The following is an 18,812-nucleotide window of genomic DNA, read 5'->3' as shown; positions in this document are numbered from 1 at the left end:
ATACAAAGGCCACTGCCACAGCCATTGACATGCTAATCTTACAATACAAAGGCCACTGCCCCAGCCTCTGTGGTTGGACCATCTCTAGCTCCACCCACCTACCTTGATGCACTCATCTCAGGCCTATATAAGACCTTGTCTCAGCAACTTTCGGGTGACGTCACTCCACATGGGGGGGGCGAGGTGCCTCCTCCCCCCTCCTCAGCGTCAACTTATAAACTCACTACAAAGGCAGAACCCTCACGTCACGTGATCTCCCTAACGCTATTGAGACATCAAAGTAAAAAGGACGTCATGATGAACAAGGGATTATAACCTTTAAATGAAATAGGTCTGTCACCGCGGCCTTACAAATTGCACACAAATGGATGCAATGAATATCATTTCGCGGTCTGATTTACTGCAATAGATTTACTGCAATACACCCATCCTTGGACGGGCAAAAGGCTAGTAAACAAATAATCCCCTCGCCTGCTCCCCACCACAATATCACACAATGATATAGTACTTCCTTGTACAGTATACCCGCTAAAGACCAAAACTAATCCCCATGATAGGTAAATTGATATACATAGAGCTTGCCGGCGATAGGTCTAAACCACGAACTATGAACTCGTGATATTCAAGGGTCTCCCGTATTTGGAGTGTGCATGTTCTCCCCATGGTCACGTATCCTTTTCTCCAGGTCCTCCGGTTTTTTTCTCCACATCTAAAAACATGCGTTAAGATAATTACTGCTATAAATATTCACATAAGCCACTACGTTGAGCAATCATATGTGGCCAGGGTGCTTCTGGAAAAGAGCTATATATCTCGGTGGGCCTTACCTGGTCAAATAAAAATAGGTCGCTTCCAGGAGCTGAATGGATTGCCACATCACAGGGACGCAAGGAATCGCAGCATGGAGAGGGCTTCATCCAGCAGTGGATTGATCCTGGTTTATGTTTTGCAAATAGTAAACGTAAGCGTGCACTTCCAAATGAAGGTGTTTAAAGTATCTGTTTATCTTCTTTGGTTCTTTCGGTAAAGTCACGTAGAATGAGAATAAAATAATAAAATAAAAATAAGACAATAAAATTCTCACGACGTTTCGGCCGCAACACAAGCGGCCTTCTTCAGGTGAAAGAACATAACTGTCGGGACGACAGTGCTTCAATGAGTGCTGCTGAGATTCGTGGCGTCTTTTAAGCTCGGTGATAGGTGTGAATGACCTAGAAAGCAGGAGAATTTAGCATTGAAATAGCTAGGGATTAGCTTGTGACAAAAAATAGCTGTGTTAAAGTCAAAGTTTACATATTAACAGAGGCATTTAGTATATGGACGCTAAAGGGCCTCCAACTACCCAACTATCATACAGTAAACCAATGTGGGAAAAAAACTAAGTCTATATTACATCAGTATAATAATTGTACTTGATATATTCTTCAATAAGCTGAGCTATTAATCACAAAGCAACTGGGTATACACTACACTATATAAACAGGTCCCTGCAGGGTGGGCTGGTAGGAGCATTGGAATTTTGTCTATTGCAGGTTGGTACACTCAGTTTACAACTTCGTTCCTTCCAGTATTAATACCATATAGTAAAACCAATGAAAACCAAAATATAAACTACCTCAATGTTTTGATTTAAAGCTTTCGTGACTGCAGTAATTCATATTCTTAGTTTTTTCGGTAAAGTCACGTTGAAGGGAAACAACAAAATAATAATAATATATATATAAAACACTAAAAAATTCTCACGACGTTTCGACCATAACTCAAACGGTCGTCTTCAGGTGTGTTGGTTTGCATAAATTTATTTTTAAACGGCGCATTTATTTATTTATAAAAACGTTAGCGCCACGCGCAACGATTTGGCAGTTTATTTAGGACTAGTCCATCTATATTCTGAAAAGAGGAGGGGGGAGACGAAATTTTTTATAATGTATGCTGTCTGAAAGCCACTGTAAGCGTGAACAATCAATTAAGACCTGAAATGGTTTATCAAATCTTTCCAATGATTGCTAAGATAGAATCCATCTTCTCGGTTGAAATTGTCTCTGTGCTTGTATATGTGGATTGCCTCATGAACGAATCTCTCATGGAAGCCAGATGGCTTACAAAGAACCTCTGTCTTGGAAAAGTCAATGGCATGTGAGCCTACTGAATTAGAACAATGATCTGCCACGGCCGAGGTGTTGGTCCTACCGTGTTTAAGGTCTGCTTTGTGTTCACGAATGCGGTCCGAGACATGGCGTTTGGTTTCTCCAATGTAACTACTACCACAGAGGCAACTTAGTTTGTAGACACCAGGGTATTGTATGTCCGGAATCACATCTTTTACAGACGGAACCAGATCACGGATTTTATGTAATGTGTTGAAACGGACCTGGATCTTGTGTTTATTCAAGATTTTGGAGATTTTTTTGTGATCCCCGCAATGTAGGGTAAAGTGATGGTTTTGAAAGGCTCCTCAAGAGGGTTCTTCTTCATGGTTTGAGTGATAGCTTTGCGGATTGTATAGTCGGAGTAACCATTAGCCCTAAGAGCTTGGTGTACGTGCTTGAGTTCACTGCTTATGTGTTCCTGGTCGGATATGCATTTATAAATAAATAAATGCGCCGTTTAAAAATAAATTTATGCAAACCAACACACCTGAAGACGACCGTTTGAGTTATGGTCGAAACGTCGTGAGAATTTTTTAGTGTTTTATATATATATTATTATTTTGTTGTTTCCCTTCAACGTGACTTTACCGAAAAAACTAAGAATACCTCAATGTTATCAATAAACTCTATATACTCTCCAATCAGCTGAGCCACCAACAATAAGTCGTTATATATCACAATGCCATATTGCAAAAAATGGCGGTTTTTCTTCCCATCAACGACCAGCACCACGGACAACGAACGAGCTTCGTTCAGACGGACGACTCAATCCATGCTCGGGAACGGAAGAGGGAGAGAGACAGCCATAATGCGTTGTTATACTCCATGTTATAAACCATACCATTAACCGTGGTGTGAGAGGTATTAAGAGGCAATATCAGCGAAAGAGCTGCGGTCTGACGGTAACCGTAAATACAATTAATTAAGAACCATTGTAAAGATGTTTTAAACCATTTCGGAACTTCATAAGATTTATTGGCTGGTTGGGGAGGCTATATTAAGTTTGTGAGGTCTGAAACTCCAGGCCAAACATAAACTTCCGTTATCTCCGAAAAAGTAAGATGGATTGATGACCAAGCTGTGGAGGTCTGCCTAAATTCATGAGATGTCCATTGTTTCACAAGAGATAGCATGACTCGGATAAGAAATACACTATTAATTCTTATACACTGGTCCATGCATACAATTAGTATATTAGTGGACTACGTTAGAGAAGGAGAAGATCAAGGGAGTAGAGGAGAAGAGGAGGGCCGGGGTGCCCGGAGCCCAGAGAGTGCCCAGAGGGGCCAGAGAGCCAGGGGCAACCCTCATGTTTATGTTGGCTGGATAGCATGTGCTCCCGTGCATGTGAGGTTGCTCTCAACAGAAGTCGTTCCTTGCACGAGAATAGCTGAAACGCTGAGTAACCACTCAGAGGTATAGTGGTTAAGCAGTGGAGACGATATAGTGGAAAAACAGTGGAGATTTCTGAAATATAGAAGACTTAAAGTGTGTTGCTAAAAAAATCTTGGAGGAAAGAGAGGATACATGTGTGCCTCTTGGAGAAGGAAAGGCATTGCTCAAAACTGTGCTGCAAGGTCACGTGCCATGAATCACATGAGTTTAGAAAAAACGTGACTATAAACCAACAAGCTTGTGAATAATTATCATGGTGAAGACACCTCTATACGTTGGATACTGAAGGAAAACCATCGTGCTACGCATCGTCAAAGCACAACAACACCTGACATTTGAGAAGTACAATTTCATCGTTCTACACATCGTCAATACCCTACAACACCTGGAAAGTCACCAGCTGCATCAAGCATCTGACTGTTGTATTGTTCGAAAGACACTGTGTGTAACGACTTTACATCCACCGGCACAGCGGATTTCTAAACGCCTGCCATGTCACCTTCTCAACACTAGCGTCAGAGACCGTCTGATACAGACTGAAAGCTGATTTCCTTTGTTGCACTGTTTGTCTTTTCATGAATGTCATATTGTGCACTGGGTTATGCCTTATTAACCTAAATTCTGAATTTAGCTATTCATGTATTTCTATTACAGTATCACATATTCTTTGGACCAAGTGTCAATTGCCTATTTGATGACTGGTACTCTGATTATTTTTTACAAATAAGGAACTTGTTTTATTTAAAATGTGTATGTGTGTGTGGTTGAACAGTGTAACAAATCCATGCGTTACATGTGTAGTGTTGCAGCGCCGACCTGGGCAAGGCCTATGATACAATCAGTAGGCCAGGGCTCTGGATTGTTATTCGTATTTTCAGAGTCCCTTACCATCTGCTCACAATGAGTAAGGACCTTCACGATGGTGGGCAGGCCCGGATAAAGTTGCGTGCCCGGGAGTCAGATCAATTGCCTGTTTACAGTGGGGTGTGACAGGGATCTACAGTGAGGGAAAAAAGTATTTGATCCCCTGCTGATTTGTACGTTTGCCCACTGACAAATACATCATCAGTCTATAATTTTAATATTAGGTTTATTTGAACAGTGAGAGACAGAATAACAACAACAAAATCCAGTAAAACGCATGTCAAAGATGTTATAAATTGATTTGCATTTTAATGAGGGAAGTGAGTATTCGACCCCCTCTCAATCAGAAATATTTCTGGCTATCAGATGTATTTTATACAGGTAATGAGCTGAGATTAGGAGCACACTCTTAAAGGGAGTGCTCCTAATCTCAGCTTGTTACCTGTATAAAAAACACCTGTCCACAGAAACAATCAATCAATCAGATTCCAAACTCTCCACCATGGCCAAGACCAAAGAGCTCTCCAAGGATGTCAGGGACAAGATTGTAGACCTACACAAGGCTGGAATGGGCTACAAGACCATTGCCAAGCAGCTTGGTGCGAAGGTGACAACAGTTGGTGTGATTATTCGCAAATGGAAGAAACACAAAAGAACTGTAAATTTCCCTCGGCCTGGGGCTCCATGCAAGATCTCACCTCGTGGAGTTGCAATGATCATGAGAACGGTGAGGAATCAGCCCAGAACTACACGGGAGGACCTTGTCAATGATCTCAAGGCAGCTGGGACCATAGTCACCAAGAAAACAATTGGCAACACACTACGCCGTGAAGGACTGAAATCCTGCAGCGCCCGCAAGGCCCCCCTGCTCAAGAAAACTCATATACATGCCCGTCTGAAGTTTGCCAATGAACATCTGAATGATTCAGAGGACAACTGGGTGAAAGTGTTGTGGTCAGATGAGACCAAAATGGAGCTCTTTGGCATCAACTCAACTCACCGTGTTTGGAGGAGGAGGAATGCTGCCTAGGACCCTAAGAACACCATCGCCACCGTCAAACATGGAGGTGGAAACATTATGCTTTGGGGGTGTTTTTATGCCAAGGGGACAGGACAACTTCACCGCATCAAAGGGACGATGGACGGGGCCATGTATAGTCAAATCTTGGGTGATAACCTCCTTCCCTCAGCCAGGGCATTGAAAATGGGTCATGGATGGGTATTCCAGCATGACAATGACCCAAAACACACGGCCAAGGCAACAAAGTAGTGGCTCAAGAAGAAGCACATTAAGGTCCTGGAGTGCCCTAGCCAGTCTCCAGACCTTAATCCCATAGAAAATCTGTGGAGGGAGCTGAAGTTTCGAGTTGCCAAACGTCAGCCTCGAAACCTTAATGACTTGGAGATGATCTGCAAAGAGCAGTGGGACAAAATCCCTCCTGAGATGTGTACAAACCTGGTGGTCCAACTACAAGAAACGTCGAACCTCTGTGATTGCCAACAAGGCTTTTGCCACCAAGTACTAAGTCATGTTTTGCACACGGGTCAAATGCTTATTTCCCTGATTAAAATGCAAATCAATTTATAACATTTTTTACATGCGTTTTTCTGGATTTTGTTGTTATTCTGTCTCTCACTGTTCAAATAAACCTACCATTAAAATTATAGACTGATCATTTCTTCGTCAGTGGGCAAACGTACTAAATCAGCAGGGGATCAAATACTTTTTCCCCTCAATGTATGTGAGGAGTCTGTGGGTCGCAACATCACGTACGGCTGGAAGTAGGACATTCCAGACTAAGAGGGTTAATGATGGCAATGTCAACGATACTGAACCAGCCAGCACAACTCACTGCCAATAACACATATCACATAATTCACCCTTAAGCAATTGTTCAATCAATTAATTGAATCACTACAATTAAAACCAAAGAATCTCCCAGAACAAACACTTCGCACTCTCCTCCGTCAGCCACCTGCATCGACAATAGAAACGCATCAGTCCAGCAGTGGATAAAACCTGGCGTCGGAGGTATGGGGGGGGGCGGCGGCTTACACTTGCGGTGGACAGCAGGGGGGTGGCTGGATGCAGTAGCCATCGCAGATCAAGCGGTAGAACTTGTCATCGACTGCCATGCGCCAGGGTAATGGGCCTCTCCTACACCCACACACATCACACTGAGCGGCACACACGTCACACCGAGGAGCACGCACGTCACACACCGAGGAGCACGCACATCACACACCGAGCAGGTTGCACAGGTCTCCTTTATCAAGACAAACGTGGAGCAGATTACAACTACAACTCTTCTACGCCTGTCACAATGCCCCCCTCTCCCCCCCCCCCAGTTTATGGGGGGCCGCGAGCCTCACTCCACCCCTTCGCGTCAGCCCCCCCTAATAAATGGTCCGGTTGCATTGTGAATGCACCACTCGAATGACGTGCAGTCCCGTGGCGCACTGTAACGGGCTCGTGATTTACTCACTAAAATTCAATGTAAAAAAATAAAAACGATCCCAAGACATTATTTAAAATAAAGTATGGCCATCGTGTGTCAGCATCACAGGCGAAAATTGGCATGTAAAAAAAAACTTCACTCCGAATCACTCAATTGGGATTGCTCGCAGCAAAGAGCACTTGACCTGCTTGCAGGTTAGGTGCTGAATAACCGTGTGTCACACAGAGAACAGTTGCGACTGAGGGTGCCCTTTTAAAATGCTTGAGATGAGATGTGATTATCGCGTGTAAATGTGCACACTAAAATAAATAAAAAATCATAATTATAAGCGAACTATTATCGTTTCAGGTGGCAGGGTGTTGCAGCGGTGATCTTTGACCCTCGCAACAAGAAGGGCCTTGGTTAATCATCCGACTGGCACTTTGCGGATGTATGGGTTATCCACTTTGCTCACGTAGCTAGAAAACACACAATCACAATGTAACTGGGTATTGGCCAAGCATCCCAATGCTAAAGTTACCTGCAAATTACTTCACTGGGATGACACTCGGCAGCAGAGCCGGATGATGACATTGCTGGGGCCCTATACCATTGTCAAGCTTAAGAGGCCCCTTCTATGAATGCCTGTATATTTTTGTCAGCAGAATGAAAATAACTGCTTTGGAGAGTCTTTTTTTCTCACCGATCTTAATTTTTTTAAACAATTATGTTAAAACTCGAAACCTCGTGTCCATTTCTTGTTTCGTATTTAGAGCCCCCCCCCCCCCTTCCTCTCTTAATGCGAGGCCCTAAGCTGTAAGTGTAGCCGGTGTGAGCTCGCCTGTGATGAATAACACGTATAATTGCGCACTCTTATTTTCTATGGGTGGCCAGGAGAATGTATTATTATTTAAGTGAATGCAATGGTGATCAGGGGATTGGACCCAGAGCCCCACGTACACAGTAGAATACAAGAGAACGCCCACAGTACAGATTTGAGCTGACCTCCGGATTGAGAAATTGAACTGTGTTGTGACGTGGAGGGGGTTTCTGAACGCTATTGTGACCGACCCGTCCCGACGGGAGGAGAGAGGACAGGATGGACCGGCTGCATGAGCTTACTCTCCGGCACTGCACAGCACAACATCGCCTCCCTACTGCAAAAAAACTCGGCAGGACCCTCCTGAAAATAAAAGTCTTCGGAATCAGTGAGGCCTGTCCTTGGGAGGACAGGCGTAGTCTTGGTCGTCACAAGCGAACATTTGTTTCTCCATATTAATTTGTATCTCCGGGTTACCATCAGGGCTGGTCGCTGCAAGCTTAGCTTCTGAGATCTGATGAGACTGGGAGCCGTTTTTTAAAAGGTAATTTCGGCACGTGGAGCCCAAGCATGCAACAACTTTACGCAACTTCTTGGTTCTTTCGGTAAAGTCACGTAGAATGGAAATAAAATAATAAAAAATAAAACATATAAAAATTCTCACGACGTTTCGGCCACAACACAAGTAGCCTTCTTCAGGTGAAGGAACAGAACTGTCGGGACGACAGCGCTTCAATAACTGCTGCTAAGATTCGCAGCGTCTTTTAGGCTAGGTGTGAGAGGTAAAGCGCCTTGAAAAAGGAGTTTACATATCAAACAGGAGAATTTAGCATTGAAATAGCTGTGTTAAAGTGTTGGATCAGCAGGGTGTTAAATTCAGAAATTAGCATGTAACTGGGAGATTAGCATGATGTTAATGTGAGGGTTTAGCATGTGACTGGTCACGGAAATAGCTATGTTAAAGTCAAAGTTTACATCTCAACAGAGGCATTTTGTATATGGACGCTAAAGGACTGCAACTACCCACCTATCATACAATAAACCGATGTGGAAAAAAAACTAAGTATAAACTACATCAATGTCATCAATAAACTCTATATACTCTCCAATCAGCAGAGCGCTTCATTGAACGCTGCTAAGATTCGCAGCGCCTTTTAGGCTAGGTGTGAGAGGTAAAGCGCCTTGACAAAGGAGTTTACATATCAAACAGGATAATTTAGCATTGAAATAGCTGTGTTAAAGTGTTGGATCAGCAGGGTGTTAAAGTCAGAAATTAGCATGTAACTGGGAGATTAGCATGATGTTAATGTGAGAGATTAGCATGCGACTGGTCACGGAAATAGCTATATTAAAGTCAAAGTTTACATATCAAGCGAGGCATTTAGTATATGGACGCTAAAGGACTGCAACTACCCAACTATCATACAATAAACCGATGTGAAAAAAAAACTAAGTATAAACTACATCAATATAATAAATGTACTCAATATATTTTTCAAAAAGTTGAGCTATAAACATAAAGTAACTAGGTATACACTACACTATATAATGAATACCATATAGTAAACGAATTAATACAACTAAAATATAACTACATCAATGTTATCAATAAACTCTATATACTCTCCAATCAGCTGAGCTACTAACAATAAGTCATTATACATTACAATGCCCTATGGCGAAAAAATGGGTGGCGGTTTTTTCCTTCTTTCAAACGTTAGCACCATGGAGAGCGACGAGCCTCGTTCAGACGGACGAGTCCATCCATGCTCGGAACGGAGGAGGGGGGAGAAACAGCCACGATACGCTGCTCTGTCCTGTGTTGCGTTACAACCATGCCATAAACTAGACTACTATACATTGTAATGTTATACCTTCCAATCTAAACTACATTGTATAATATCGTATACACAGCCCAATGTAAGCTCGAACATTATGCATGATATTGATATGTCTCCAACTAAAATTTTCCAACATTACACGACTATTCACCATAATATACACTACCATAGACAAACCCACCCTTGAATTATACAATGCGTTACTTTACACTACCCTATACTTTAGACTGTAAAATGTTAGACTTGTAATATTACACTATGTATTATTCTACCAACCCTACTGTATACCACACTGCTGTATATTCACTATACAATTACGATACTATATATTGCCTTATGAATTATGTTAAACATTACAATGTTATACTATTTATTATTATATAACATGCTATAAACCATACCATTGACCGTCGTGTGAAAGCTATTAAGAGGCAGTGCCAGCGAATGGACTGCGGTCTGAAAGTCACCATAAAATACAATCAATTAAGAACCGAAATGGTTTATAACATCTTTCCAATGGTTACTAAGCCAGAATCCATCTTCTCGGTTGAAATTGTCTCTGTGTTTGTATATGTGGATGGCCTCATGAACGAATCTCTCATGGTAGCCGGATGGCTTGCAGAGAACGTCCGTCTTGGAGAAGTCAATGTCATGTGAGCCCACTGAATTATAACAGTGATCTGCCATGGCTGAGGTGTTCGTCCTACCATGTTTCAAGTCTGCTTTATGTTCACGGATGCGGTCCGAGATATGTCGTTTGTTTTCTCCAATGTAACTGCTACCACAGAGGCAACTTAGTTTGTAGACGCCCGGGTACTGTATGTCTGGAACCACATCTTTTACAGACGGAACCAGATCACGGATTTTATGTACTGTGTTGAATCGGACCTGGATCTAGTGTTTATTCAGGATTTTGGAGATCTTTCTTGTGACCCCCGCAATGTAGGGTAAGGTGATGGTTTTGAATGGCTCCTCAAGAGGATTCTTCTTCATTGCTGGAGTGATGGCTTTGCGGATTGTGTAGTCGGAGTAACCATTAGCCTTGAGAGCTTGGTGTACGTGCTTGAGTTCACTGGCAATGTGTTCCTGGTCGGAAATGCATTGGGCACTATGGTATAGAGTCTTGATGAGGGAGTTCTTCTGGGATGGATGGTGGTGGGAATCCGGTTTTAAGTAAGCATCCGTATGGGTAGCTTTCCTGTAGACAGAGTGGCTCATTGAACCATCAGGTCTCCTTTTAATAAGGACATACACAAAGGGTAGCTTGCCATCTTTTTCGACTTCCATGGTAAATCTGATGGCTGGGTGTATGGAATTGATGTGGTCGAGGAATTGGTCTAGAGCAGGCCGGCCATGTGGCCAGATGATAAAAGTGTCATCCACGTACCTCTTCCATAACGTCGGGCGTAGAGTGGCAGTCTGGATGGCATCAGTTTCAAATTTCTCCATGAAAACGTTGGCCCCCGTGGTGCTTCACCACAAACGTGGGGCCCGGTCAGCCGCGTCGACTGTCGTGATCGCGTACAGGTGGTGAAACTGCCACACATGAACCATGATACCTTGCTGATCTCGTGTCAAGGAGAATAAACCAGCAGCCCGTCGCTAGCAATGGGAATGATCGGTAAGGGAACACATTGGGCTCTACAGAGGCACTCCACTATTATACACCACTACTATACAGTAAACATTGGGCTCTATGGAGGCCTGTCGTTAAGGGATTACTCGTTAACATGGGGTGGTCGTTAAGAGGGGTTCTATTGTATATAACAAGTTTAAATATTTAATAAGTTAATAGAGAGTACTCAACTGAGATGGCGGAGGAGTTTGCTAAACTCACAATACAAAGACCACTGTCCCAGCCTCTGTGGTTGGACCATCTCTAGCTCCACCAACCTACCTTGATGCACCTATCTCAGGCCTATATAAGACCTTGTCTCAGCAACTTTCTCTCTCACCTGACCTGAAGACGATTGCTTGTGTTGCAATCGAAACGTCATGATATTTTTATTATTTTTTATCTACGTGGCTTTACCAAAGGACCCATAGAATATAATCATAAACAGGTTACGTCCTCTACATGGACCCCCCCCCCCCTCATTAATAATCATGAACAGGTGACGTCCTCCAAATAGACACCCCCCTCCATTGATAATAATTAGCGGGTGACATCACTCCACATGGGGGGGGGGCGAGGTGCCTCCTCTCCCCTCCTAAGCGTCAACTTATAAACTCACTACAAAGGCAGAACCCTCACGTAACGCGATCTCCATAACGCTATTGAGACATCTAAGTAAAAACAACGTCATGATGAACAAGGGATTATAACCTTTAAATGAAATAGGTCTGTCACCGCGGGCTTACAAATTGCACACAAATGGATGCAATGAATATCACTTCGCGGTCTGCTTTGCGCTTGCAAGTTTCAGATTTACTGCAATACACCCATGCTTGGACGGGCAAAAGGCTGGTAAACAAATAATCCCCTCGCCTGCTCCCCACCACGATATCACACGATGATATAGTACTTCCTTGTACAGTATACCCAATAAAGACCAAATCTAATCCCCATGATAGGTAAATTGATATACATAGAGCTTGCCGGCGATAGGTCTAAACCACAAACTATGAACTCGTGATATTCAAGGGTCTCCCGTATTTGGAGTTTGCATGTTCTCCCCATGGTCACGTTGGGATAATGATTGCTATGAATTTTCACATAAGCCACCTCGTTGAGCAATCATATGTGGCCAGGCTGCTTCTGGAAAAGAGCTATGTATCTCAGTGGGCCTTACCTGGTCAAATAAAAATAGGGTGCTTACAGGAGTTGAATGGATTGCCACATCACAGGGATGTGAGGAATCGCAGCATGGAGAGGGCTTTATCCAGCAGTGGATTGAGTGTTCTTGTTGAAACGTGTGTATTTAATATTTCTCTGATGTTCTTTTAGTCTCGTGCTGATCATTTGTCCTGTTTGCCCAACATAACATTTGCCACAAGTGCAGTTAATCCTGTACAAACCTTCTGTTGATAGCTTAGGTAATACATATTTTATACCAGAAGTCGAGTTCAAGAAACATAAGTACGTTTTTATTTCAACTGAAATGTATATATACATATATAAATATACATGTCCATACAACCACGTCTCAATGTCTATGTCTGGGAGAACACGCTAGTTTCTCCCTCTGTGGAGTCTCCACCACTTTTCTTTCTTCTTGTTTCCCAGCTCCTCGTCTTGGTGCTCCTTCCCTCTGTCTCCTCCTCGTTCATTCTCCTCTTCATCTTTCTCCAGCTGCCGTGTGCAGCACATGAAGCTCCAAATTGCCCAACGCCAGAAACTGTTCTTTCTCTCTCCCTTAGAAGATGGGATGTGCTTAATCTCTTTCTTCTCTTCCTGAACACTCTCTGCCCTCCAAGGTTGCTCACATCTTCCTTCCTCATTCACCACTTCCTGCTTTGTATCGTCTTCAATCGTGTCGACCTCCTTCAGCTCTACCTCATTTGCCTCTAACTCAATAGCTCCTACTTCTTTTGCGTCTACCTCTATTGCCTCTACATCATTCGCCTCTACCAAAATCGCCTCACTCTCCTCCACCTCAATATCCCCTACCTTCACTTCTACCTCAATCACCTCTACGTCATTCGCCTCTAACTCATTCGGCTCTACCTCCATAACCACCTCCTGCTTGGCCTCTCCCTCAATCTCCTCTACCTCTTTTGCCACTTCCTGGATGGCATCTACTTCATATGCCTCAACCTCATTTGCCCCTTCCTGCTTTATTTCCTCCACCACGTTCTCAACTTTTGTTGCCATTTCCTGTTTGGCCTTTAGCTTATTCTTGTCTACCTCATTGATCAAGACCTGCATGGCCTTTTCTTCGATCGTGTCGACCTGAGTTGCCTCGACCTGTTTCACCAATTCCTGCTTTGTATGTCTCGCAATCCCTTCTACGACATTGGCCACAACCTCTTTCACCACTTCCTGCTTGGCCACTGCATCTACCTCAATCACCGCTACCTCTACCTCACTCGCCACTTCCTTCTTGGGCTCTACATCATTCCCCTCTCCCTCAATCTCGTTTTCCTTCATCTCTTCTACTTCGCGAAATTTCATCTCAGTCCTTCGTAGCTTCCTATTCCTACGTTTCCTCTGAACACCATCCTCTCCTTCTTTCTTTGTCTCCACAACATCATCAACTTTCTTAGCCACTTTCTGTTTGGCTATTCCCTCATTCCCATCTACCTCACTTGCCTCTACCTCTTTCCCTAAGTCCTCCTTGGCATCTCTCTCAATCCCTTCTACGACATTGGCCACTACCTCTTTCACAAATTCCTGTGTGGCCACTGCATCTACCTCAATCACCGCTACCTCTACCTCATTTGCCTCTACCTCACTCGCCACTTCCTTCTTGGGTTCTCCATCATTCCCCTCTCTCTCAATCTCGTTTTCCTTCATCTCTTCTACTTCCCGAACTTTCATCTCAATCCTTCGTAGCTTCCTATTCCTACGTTTCCTCTGAACACAATCCTCTCCCTCTTTCTTTGTCTCCACAATATTCTCAACTTTCTCCGCCACTTCCTGTTTGGCCATTCCCTCATTCCGATCGACCTCATTTGGCTCTACCTCTTCTGCTAATACCTGTTTTGCATCTCTCTCAATCCCCTCTATGACATTGGCTGCTATATCTTTCACCACTTCCTGCTTGGCCACTGCTTCTACCTCAATCACCGCTACCTCTGCCTCATTCGCTAATTCCTGCTTGTCATCTCCTTCTAATACCTCTACCTTATTCAACTCTACCTCATTCATCACATCCTCCAAAGCCACTGCCTCAATCATCTCTACCTCAATCGTCCCAACCTCCAACACTTCCTGCATGGGCTCTCCCTCACTCCCCTCTCTCTCAGCCACCTCTTCTTTCACTGTCTCCAGAACTTTCTTCTTGTTCTTGTGTTTATTCCTATTCCTACGTTTCCTCTGAACACCATCCTCTCCCTCTTTCTTTGTCTCCACAACATTATCAACTTTCTTAGCCACTTCCTGTTTGGCTATTCCCTTATTCCCATTTACCTCACTTGACTCTACCTCTTTCCCTAAGTTCTCCTTGGTATCTCTCTCAATCACTTCTACGACATTGGCCACTACCTCTTTCACAAATTCCTGTGTAGCCACTGCATCTACCTCAATCACCGCTACCTCTACCTCACTCGCCACTTCCTTCTTGGGCTCTCCATCATTCCCCTCTCCGTCAATCTCGTTTTCCTTCATCTCTTCTACTTCTCGCACTTTCGTCTCAGTCCTTCGTAGCTTCCTATTCCTACGTTTCCTCTGAACACCATCCTCTCCCTCTTTCTTTGTCTCCACAACATTATCAACTTTCTTAGCCACTTCCTGTTTGGCTATTCCCTCATTCCCATCTACCTCATTTGCTTCTACCTCTTTCCCTAAGTCCTCCTTGGCATCTCTCTCAATCCCTTCTATGACATTGGCCACTACCTCTTTCACAAATTCCTGTGTGGCTACTGCATCTACCTCAATCACCGCTACCTCTACCTCATTCGCCTCTACCTCACTCGCCACTTCCTTCTTGAGCTCTACATCATTCCGCTCTCTCTCAATCTCGTTTACCTTCATCTCTCCTACTTCCCGAACTTTCATCTCAATCCTTCGTAGCTTCCTATTCCTATGTTTCCTCTGAACACAATCCTCTCCCTCTTTCTTTGTTTCCAAAACATTCTCAACTTTCTCCGCCACTTCCTGTTTGGCCATTCCCTCATTCCGATCGACCTCATTTGGCTCTACCTCTTCTGCTAATACCTGTTTTGCATCTCTCTCAATCCCCTCTATGACATTGGCCGCTATATCTTTCACCACTTCCTGCTTGGCCACTGCTTCTACCTCATTCACCGCTACCTCTGCCTCATTCGCTAATTCCCGCTTGCCATCTCCTTCTAACACCTCTACCTTATTCAACTCTACCTCATTCATCACATCCTCCAAAGCCACTGCCTCAATCATCTCTACCTCAATCGTCCCAACCTCCACCACTTCCTGCATGGGCTCTCCCTCACTCCCCTCTCTCTCAGCCACCTCTTCTTTCACTGTCTCCAGAACTTTCTTCTTGTTCTTGTGTTTCTTCCTATTCCTACGTTTCCTCTGAACACCATCCTCTCCCTCTTTCTTTGTCTCCACAACATTATCAACTTTCTTAGCCACTTCCTGTTTGGCTATTCCCTCATTCCCATTTACCTCACTTTCCTCTACCTCTTTCCCTAAGTTCTCCTTGGCATCTCTCTCAATCCTTTCTACGACATTGGCCACTACCTCTTTCACAAATTCCTGTGTGGCCACTGCATCTACCTCAATCACCACTACCTCTACCTCACTCGCCACTTCCTTCTTGGGCTCTCCATCATTCCCCTCTCCCTCAATCTCGTTTTCCTTCATCTCTTCTACTTCCCGCACTTTCATATCAGTCCTTCGTAGCTTCCTATTCCTACGTTTCCTCTGAAGACCATCCTCTCCCTCTTTCTTTGTCTCCACAACATTATCAACTTTCTTAGCCACTTCCTGTTTGGCCATTCCCTCATTCCGATCGACCGCATTTGGCTCTACCTCTTCTGCTAATACCTGTTTTGCATCTCTCTCAATCCCCTCTATGACATTGGCCGCTATATATTTCACCACTTCCTGCTTGGCCACTGCTTCTACCTCAATCACCGCTACCTCTGCCTCCTTCGCCAATTCCCGCTTGCCATCTCCTTCTAACACCTCTACCTTATTCAACTCTACCTCATTCATCACATCCTCCAAAGCCACTGCCTCAATCATCTCTACCTCAATCGTCCCAACCTCCACCACTTCCTGCATGGGCTCTCCCTCACTCCCCTCTCTCTCAGCCACCTCTTCTTTCACTGTCTCCTCCAGAACTTTCTTCTTGTTCTTATGTTTCTTCCTACTCCCACGTTTTTTCTTCATACCATTTCTCTCCCCCACTTTCTCCATCTCTTCGATCTCGTTCTCAACCTTGTTGCTATTCTGCATTGTCTGCTTCACATCCTCATTATTGGTGCTGACTTCTGCCTGCTGCTGCTCTTCTGCCTTTTGCTGCTGCTGCTGCTGGTGGATGATGAAGCTCTTCAGCTCGGTGCTGTTCTGGAATTGCAGCAGCTCCCGCTGATATTTGGCCTGCTGCTGTGCACAATGATCCAGCAGGATCATCTCAAGCTCCAGAATCTGGCGCTTAGCTTCTAGTCTTGTGTCAACGAGGAACCTCTTTCGCTGCCCCTTCGAGCGACGGTCTGGGGAGTCACATGGGGAGGAGAGAGCAGCACCACAATTGATTCGTTAATGGGTATTTGAGTATTTCCTGTATGATAATAGGTTTTTCCCGTTTTTACTGGCAACAAAACAGGTGTTAAGATGTTAAAACACCAAACTGAAACCTTTTACAAGGAATCATGTCTGCATTAACCATGATGCTTGTGGTCAGAATGCAAACAAAAAACATACTCTGATAATATATGCATTGTCCTTGAAACTGATTGGTCCACACCAGGGACAGCTTTCTTTTGAGCCTCGTCTCAAACGGTGTTAGACCAGAGGACGCCAAAAGGCGTATTTCCTGTATGTTATTTTGGTAAAGAAACTTGGCACCATTGACAGGAATCTAACTTAACTTGAGACCGATGTAACAATGATAACACTGTAGGGAGGTCTGGAGGTTGACTCATGTGCCGGAGACACCTCCTCCTCCAAATAACTTCATTAGGATTATGGGCTGGTTGGGGAGGCCATATTAAGTTTGCGAGGTCTGGAAACTCCAGGCCAAACATAGAAAAACTTCTGTTATCTCAGAAAAAGTAAGATGGATTTATGGGCAAGCTGTGGAGGTCTGGCTAAATTTAAAAGATGTCCATTGTTTCACAAGAGAGAACATGAATTGGATAAGAAATACACTATTAATTCTTATACACTGGTCCATTCATACAATTAGTATATTAGTGGGCTACGTTAGAAAAGATAAAGGGAGGAGAAGAGGAGGGTGCCCAAAGGGGCCAGAGAGCCAGGGGCAACCCTAATGTTTATGTTGGCTGGATAGCATGTGCTCCCGTGCATGTGAGGTTGCTCTCAACAGAAGTCATTCCTTGCACGAGAATGGCTGAAACGCTGAGTAACCACTCAGAGGTATAGTGGTTAAGCAGTGGAGACGGTATAGTGGTAAAACAGTGGAGATTTTAAAAGCAAAGTTTAAGATTTGCATTTGTCACTTTATATTGAGCCGATACATATGGCAAGTGAAATTAAGAAGACTTAAAGTGAGTTTTACAGAAAGAGAGGATACATGTGTGTCTCTTGGAGAAGGAAAGGCATTGCTCAAAACTGTGCTGCAAGGTCACGTGCCATGAATCACATGAGTTTAGAAAAAACGTGACTGTAAACCAACAAGCCTGTGAATAATTATCATGGTGAAGACACCTCTATACGTTGGATACTGAAGGAAATCCATCGTGCTACACATCGTCAAAGCCCGACAACACCTGACATTCGAGAAAGAAGTACAATTGCATCGTTCTACACATCGTCAATACCCCACCACATCTGGAAAGTCACCAGCTGCATCAAGCACCTGACTGTTGTATTGTTCGAAAGACACTGTGTGTAACGACTTTACATCTGCCGGCACTGCGGGTTTCTAAACGCCTGCCATGTCACCTTCTCAACACTAGCATCTGAGACCGTCTGATACAGACTGAAAGCTTATTTCCTTTGTTGCACTGTTTGTCTTTTCATGAATGTCATATTGTGCACTGGGTTATGCCTTATTAACCTAAATTCTGAATTTAGCTATTCATGTATTTCTATTACAGTATCACATATTCTTTGGACCAAGTGTCAATTGCCTATTTGATGACTGGTACTCTGATTCTTTTTTTTACAAATCAGGGACTTGTTTTAATTAAAATGTGTCTGTGTGTGTGGTTGAACGGTGTAACAAATCCATGCGTTACATGTGTAGTGTTGCAGCGCCGACCTGGTCAAGGCCTATGATACAATCAGTAGGCCAGGGCTCTGGATTGTTACTCGTATTTCCGGAGTCCCTAACCCTCTGCTCACAATCATTAAGGACCTTCACGATGGTGGGCAGGCCCGGATAAAGTTGCGTGCCCAGGAGTCAGAGCAATTTCCTGTTTACAGTGGGGTGCGACAGGGATCTACTCTGGCTGACACATTATTTAGCATCATCTTCGACCACATAGTTCCAGAAGTTTTTTTTTTTATGGCTGTACCGGTGGATTTTTT

The sequence above is a fragment of the Petromyzon marinus genome, chromosome 2, assembly GCF_048934315.1.
Source record: "Petromyzon marinus isolate PM22_M1 ecotype Great Lakes invasive population chromosome 2, UKy_Petmar_22M1.pri1.0, whole genome shotgun sequence".
NCBI classification, from domain to species: Eukaryota; Metazoa; Chordata; class Hyperoartia; order Petromyzontiformes; family Petromyzontidae; genus Petromyzon; species Petromyzon marinus.
The sequence above is the reverse complement of the archived record's forward strand: the minus strand, read 5'-3'. Positions refer to the sequence as shown.